The 7140-nt window shown below is 37.4% G+C and overlaps 1 pseudogene; it reads left to right on the plus strand.

Annotated features, from left to right (window-relative positions):
* The first annotated feature begins 278 nt into the window (after positions 1–278).
* Positions 279–4372, plus strand: LOC146607823 (uncharacterized; annotated as a pseudogene).
* The last annotated feature ends 2768 nt before the right edge of the window (positions 4373–7140 follow it).

Below are 7140 nucleotides of genomic sequence, written 5' to 3' on the forward strand. Positions count from 1 at the left end.
ACAAAATACTTGGTGGAACTTACCTTACTTATACCTTACTAGCAAAATATTTTTTAGTAACGTAGTATATAAATATCTACTACTATTACTATACTAATACTAACACAGCAACAGTAAAGTAATAAGACAGAAGTTGACAGAGTAACTTTTGATAATGATCATGAACAGTGATTAAGAACTCTATTCTAATACAGTTAGTATTCCATGTGTGCTAGTGTGGCTTCCTAGAATAAAAGTATATTAATAGCATTTCTCTAATGTTTTGTCTGCAGGTGGATAAGGCAGTGCTGTCCGTCATGACTGATGGACAAATGGCAAAATACAAAAGGACATATGGTGACAGAGTAGCTGTCCAGTCCTTCTGTCAACAAACTAAGTACAGCACAGATAAAGAGACTCTTCTGCAGAACCTAAGAGATAAAATTGCGGCACGGAAAGTAAGATCAAAAACCAAAGGAGTGCTGTGTGGTTCATCAGGTGTGTTCCACAAGCAAAGTGAAGGGATGGCAAGACAGAAAAATACTGCAGGAGAGAAGACCTGCAGAAAAATAGAAATCGGATGGCTTCATTTAAGCAGTAATGAATACCGTCAAGTGAGAACCAGAAATGGTGGAGGAACAAGACATGCAACTGTGGAAAAACTACAACTGTAGCTAAGATTTTGGAAATGAGAAAGGACCTGTTTTTTCCAGATGGGTACTCGCCAAAAGGGAGAGTTGAAGACTTTGTCATTGATGTCTGTGATTTTAAAAGAAATCCGATTGCTTTAGATGACACTGTTGGCAAACTTTATGAACAAACCAAATTGAAGCTCCTGAGATTTTACATTTGCACGAAAGATGAAACACCGTTAACAGTTCAGTCCTCATCTGAAGAGGATTTTTCTGTCAGCATAACTGAAGATTCACCGGTGACATTACTTGGATCTGACAGTGAGACAGATGATTTTGTCCCAGATCTACTTGAACATGGGGATTCATCTGACAGTGACACTGGCACACAGGTTTGTTAAAATAATAATGGATTGGATTTATATAGCGCTTTTCAAGGCACCCAAAGCGCTTTACAATGCCACTATTCATTCACTCTCACATTCATACACTGGTGGAGGCAAGCTACGGTTGTAGCCACAGCTGCCCTGGGGCAGACTGACAGAAGCGAGGCTGCCATATCGCGCCATCGGCCCCTCTGGCCAACACCAGTAGGCAAGTAGGGTAAAGTGTCTTGCCCAGGGACACAACGACCAGGACAGAGAGCCCGGGGATCGAACCGGCGACCTTCCGGTTACAGATGCGATTCCCAACCCCCTGAGCCACGGTCTCCCTTGACTGTTATTATTATTAGAAAGTTATTATTATTAAATTATTATTAGAAAGTTATTATTACAAATAATGATCACTTTAAAGTTACTGTATTTTGTTGTGTTTAGTAGTGCTCGGTGGTAACATGCGACATATTTATTAATTTTGTTGTACTATTGTACTAGGTATGACTGTGCAACTGCAATAAAGAGTTGTCTTATTCAAGTGCTTTATGTACATCTACGAATATTTGCACTTCTGTAGGATGAAATTATTCCAGGAATTTGTTGTTGACTTGTGTGGTAAGGTACATTTAATACATCTGTGAAAGACTTACAGCTTTGTATTCATTAACATGTACTAAATGACTGGCTGCTGAAAAAATTATTGAATTATTTTCGTTTGTGTCTTGTGTTTGTTTTCTGGTTCACAGATTCACAATTTCCAGATGGAACACAATCCAAAAAAACTGAAATCACTCTGTGAGGCAGTGACAACACAAAGTCCAGGAAAATCCCATCATATGCATTCAACCCCAACAGACATTAAAAACACTGTCGTGGGACAGCGGCAGCAGACTGACTCAAGTGATCATGATTTCCCTGACCACTGCTCTGAAATTATTGATCTGACCAGTATACTGTAGTTCCTAACAAATCCTTCAAACTAGAGTCCCGGGACAAACTTCCAGAAGATTTGGAATTTCGTTTTCCACACATAGACGAAGCGGATACGGTTGTATGGAATCCTGAAGAGGATCTTGTCAGAGCAGATGGTGATGACACAGTCGTGATAACCCTGAATTATGTCAACAGTGAGGATCTCAGACAGGTAAGACCATGGACAGTTGTGGTTGATATGGTTTAAGTGTGACAAAATATGGAAATTTATTAATAATCAAATTCAGTAACTTGCATAGTTCTGATTTTAAAAAAGCTGATCATGCATTCCTGCATGGACAAAATTTAAGCATGCGTGTTATTTTCTGTAATATTCTTTTGGATCTTAAATAACCTACAGTACTGTGAAACACTTGCTCGATTTCTATTAATCAGAATTCATCTCTTGTTTGTTTAAAACTAGATTTTTTTGCAGCAATAATACAACATTTTAAGTAGTAAGAAGTACATCAAAATCTGATAAAAACCTGTGGAATTCCACTGTAATATGTCTTTTTACTCTTGTAAGTGAGACATGTAGGCTGAAAATAAAGAGGTGTATTTTTGTTCTATTTCTTAAGACCTATTGACATATTTTGCAGACTTTTTAGGAACATTCATGATTTAGAATAGGCCAAGGTAGAAGATTGAAGAAGAGTCTTCTAATCTTGAAGGGTTAAGGTGTCTGTTGTCAATTAATGCCATACTTCCTTCTCAGAATGCCGACACAAATGGATTACCTATGGATGGTTTCCTGCTACCATTGTCTTCAGCTAATGGCTTGCCCACACCCCATATGCAGTCAATACAGGAGGAAGCACCCCAGATTGCACAGGTAAGATGGATCAATTCAGGCAACCATAAACACCTACCTTTACATACTGTAGAGATGCCAAATTTTCATGCTATTTTCTGAGGATATGGCAGTTTGTGGGTCCATTTGAATTAAAAGGATATTGTCAGTTAAGATACAATTCCAGTGTTTTACATTAAGATAAGATTAAACAGGAAATTTAGTTGAAATCAAATTATTTATATAACACAGCAGTGAGACATTGTTTTGGTGTCACTATTGTGTTCTCTACCTATTTTGCACAGAAGTGAGTCTTCTCATACATGTAAAGAAAACTTGTATAATTTTCTGTGAGGCATACAAGGACATCCATCAGGCCACAATGTTAATGTTATATATAAATTGTCAGTGCAACCATGGTTTGGGAATGTACAGCCCACTAAAATTAGACAAATAAATTTCAAACTTTTTCAGAACATTGATATTGTGTAATCTGTACAATTCATTTGCATTTTTTATGGAATGTTTTGTCTTTTACTCAGGACCATGGACTGAATTTCATCGCACAAGGTTTGCCTTTAGATTCAAGCAACCAACTTTCCCCATCAAATTCAGGAGACCCACAGAGCCCCCTACATGTATCAATTCGCAGGATAAAAGTTGTTGATGATCTTTTGGCTGTATTTATGGACAATCGGATTCTGAATGAGACTTTAAAGATGAACTTTGTAAATGAAAATGCTGTTGATGATGCTGGGGTGTCAAGGGAGGTTTACACTGCATTTTGGGAGCAATTTTTGGAACAGTGTGAAGGTGAAAATGAACGAGTTCCAAGGCTGAGGCCAGACTTTAGTGAGGCTGAATGGCAAGCAGTTGGGCAGATATGGGTGAAAGGCTTACTAGACCATGGTGTCTTTCCAGTGAGGCTGTCAAGGGCTTTCATTTTAGCTTGCATCCACGGAATGGACTCAGTTGATGTAGACATTCTGATTGCATCGTTTCTCAACTATCTCCCTCCTGTTGAGAGATCAGCTGTTGAGAAGGCGCTCCAAGGCACAATGGATGAAAATGATGAAGAGGACCTGCTTGACCTTTTTACAAGGATGGGTTCCCACTTCCTACCACCTAAGAACAACATGCAGCCTGCCATTGAAACAATGGCTCTTAAGGCCATTCTCCAAGAGCCAAAGTATATAATGGATTGCTTCTCCACACCCATGGCACATCTGCAGCTGAAACTGGCAGACAAGGAAAGTGTGTTATCTCTGTATGAGACAAAGAAGGCCACAGGCAAAAGACTAGTGCAGCTATTTGAAACAACAAAATTGATGCTGTCTCACGGAGAACAAACAACGTTTAACCATCTTCAGCGTTATGTTAAAAACGCTGATGAAACCAAAGCTGAAAAAATCCTGCGCTTCTGCACAGGATCTTCTGTGATGTGTGTTGACAAAGTTTTGGTGTGCTTTAATGCTGAAACTGGGCTCAACAGAAGGCCTGTTGCTCACACCTGTGGAGCTACCCTTGAAGTGCCATGCACTTACAGTTCTTATCCTGAATTTCGCACAGAGTTCGACAATGTCCTTTCCAGCAATTACTTTGAAATGGACATCATTTGAACTTGATGAGTGTACTAATGGTTACAGCTGTAATTGTTATTTGTATGATTATCCTTGAGTTCATAAATTCTGTCTTGTTTCATTTTGCCATTGAAACATTTGATATATTCAGCCGTATAACAAGCAGTCACAAATTTAATTTTCTGATGGTTTAGTTGTATGTTAGCTCAGATTTCACAAGGACTCTTTATTGTTTAAAATTCTTTGAAAATGATCGCATCTTTAACTTCTGTTGAAAACAAGGTTTGTGTTTAGCGTTAGAGGGACAGATCACATCAAAATTTGCTGTACACATTGTCATTGTTTTCTTTTACTCCTGCCATCAGCCAGAATAAAGGCTCGCTTTTGTTTTAAGTTCAGTGTCCTCTCTCTCTCCTTGTCTGCTTTTGGGTACGTTCTCTCAACACACCTGCATCATAGCCCGCAGTGACACACATTGGCTTGCTGTTTATCCATCTAGAATGTTTTGTCGTGAGTTGCCTAGTTTTGGGAGATATTAGCTGTAGAGATCTCTTCCTTGTTGAAAAACTACATGAAGCTACATAAGGTCTACATAAAGACATTGCTACTAAGCATTAAGTACCATGTGAAACAAGAGAAGGGTAGGCTTGTACAGTCAATATCTCTAAAATTGGGCAACTCACACTAAAACAATGTGGATTAAGGAATACTACAGCTAGCGAACAGAAAAATGTGTAAATTTGATTTTAGGGTGAAAAGTCCATTAATATTAGTAAAGAATGTCACTATGGTTGCGAAAGAAGTTATTGAAAGTTAATGATAAGATCCTGTTTACAAATTCTTAAAGCTGATGTGGCCTATAAACATCTTGTAACAATAAGTCCTATTTTCCCTTGATTAGCTTCCAAAATGTTTACTAGTTGTTTTGTTAAAAAGCATATTGCCATCACAAGTTATTTTTTTTGAAAGGACTTAATGCCATAATGTGACATACAGATGATTCACAATTCTTTATACTGTCTTATATAATTACAAATTAACAAGCAATGATAATCAGATTTAACAGTTTCTTGGATAAACAAGATTGTAGGCCAGGATTTCTAATTAGATTAAATAGTATATATGGTTAATTATAAAGTATTGCTACATTTTTGACAGATTATGCATTTCTGTCTACCCTTCTCTGAAATTAAAGTGCCTGGGAACACAGGCAGTCAATACACAGATGTTGTCGATATGCTTTTGTCATTTGCAATTTTTTAGCTGTCTGTACTACATAGTCCAAAAAAAAATTTGAAATTGATTAGATTTCAGTTTATTTGTCCGGTAGTTCAACAACACATATCATCCTTTCAGAAGTGGTGAGTTTTGCAAAAATAGCATTCGAATGAAATTGCTGTTCATCAACAGAACAGGTGGGTGCAAAGAATTTGTTATTCAGCTGATAAAATAAGCTTCAGATAAATTCAGTGACCAAAAAAGAATGTTTATATCTATTAGAAATTCTAAGAGTTCAAAAGGTCTCAATTTAGTTCTTTATTTTTTCAGTTTTGTTTAACCAACATTAAAAAACTAAAGCTCTTCTGGAATCAGAATAAATAGTTTTAAAAAAAGAAGCAAAAATGACATGAAATAATTATATTTTTAGCCAGAGAAACTTGAGTTCAGAAAAATGCCAAGGTGCCCCCTCTCAGATTATGATGCCCCTTAGTACCATTTCATGTAGCCTGCCAGTGTGACAGTTGGCGTTATAATATATATAAAGCAACAAGGCATAATAGAATATCTCTTCGATTTTAAACTGTATTCTAGCCAACATCAACAACTAAATATTCCCATCATTAACAAATAGAGATGGTGTAAATAAAAACCAACTCACCATTTAAAAATTATTACAAAATACTGAACATAAACCACCATTATCTGAGTAAACACTGTACATTAAAACTCCTAACACATTAAATTAAGATGTGTCTTATGTTTTGATCCATGTATCAAGCCAAATACACAATTAAAGTAATTCGAAGTAATACACATAGACATGGAACTTGATAACATTTGACAGAACATTACAATGTTTTTGTGCTAAAGAACACTCAGAATATCAGATATCCCAATCTAAATAATTCCAAATTGTAAATAGTTAATATTATAGATAAGAAATTTTCATATGCCATGTCAACATCTTCAACATAGATGTTACTGTAGTCTTGGTTGTTGAGCTCTTCCTTAAGGCGGCCGATTGCTTAAACCTAAATTATAGTATTTACACAATTTTTCATTTCATTTACTCCCTGCTCCTCTCAACCGCTTCTCCCTGTCTTGTCTCTTTCTTCCTGCAAGTCTCTCCATTCCCTAAACCTGGCAAAGGTCTCATCTCACAATACTTCGTGTATTACCTCTCTATCACTTCCTCAGTTTCCTTTATCTCTCACTCACACACGCATGCATCCATACACGCAACAAAACATATTTTATTAACTCACCTGGATGAGTCCCATGCAACAAAACTGAAGGAGGTTTTTGTCCAGAAACTCACCATCAAAGTACCCGTTGTCTCTGATGTCTGCAAATAAGGATAACCAGAACTCCAGACACTGGCTGCGAAGAAAACGCCACCAGTATTCAATCCTTTGATTGGCGGTACTTGCTCCCTCCAAGTAACTCTCAAGGGTGTCGTTAGGAGCCACGGGCACAAGGAAACGCTGAAAGCCTCTAACATGGCCATTTTCAGTTCCAAGATCGCCCCTCACAACTCTAGGGCAGCCCTTTAAACGCTGCACCGCGTTTAACGGTGCAGCGTTTAA

This window comes from Diplotaxodon limnothrissa, linkage group LG23, assembly GCF_057381915.1.
Source record: "Diplotaxodon limnothrissa isolate DT_005_m linkage group LG23, D_limnothrissa_male_GT1.1, whole genome shotgun sequence".
NCBI lineage: Eukaryota > Metazoa > Chordata > Actinopteri > Cichliformes > Cichlidae > Diplotaxodon > Diplotaxodon limnothrissa.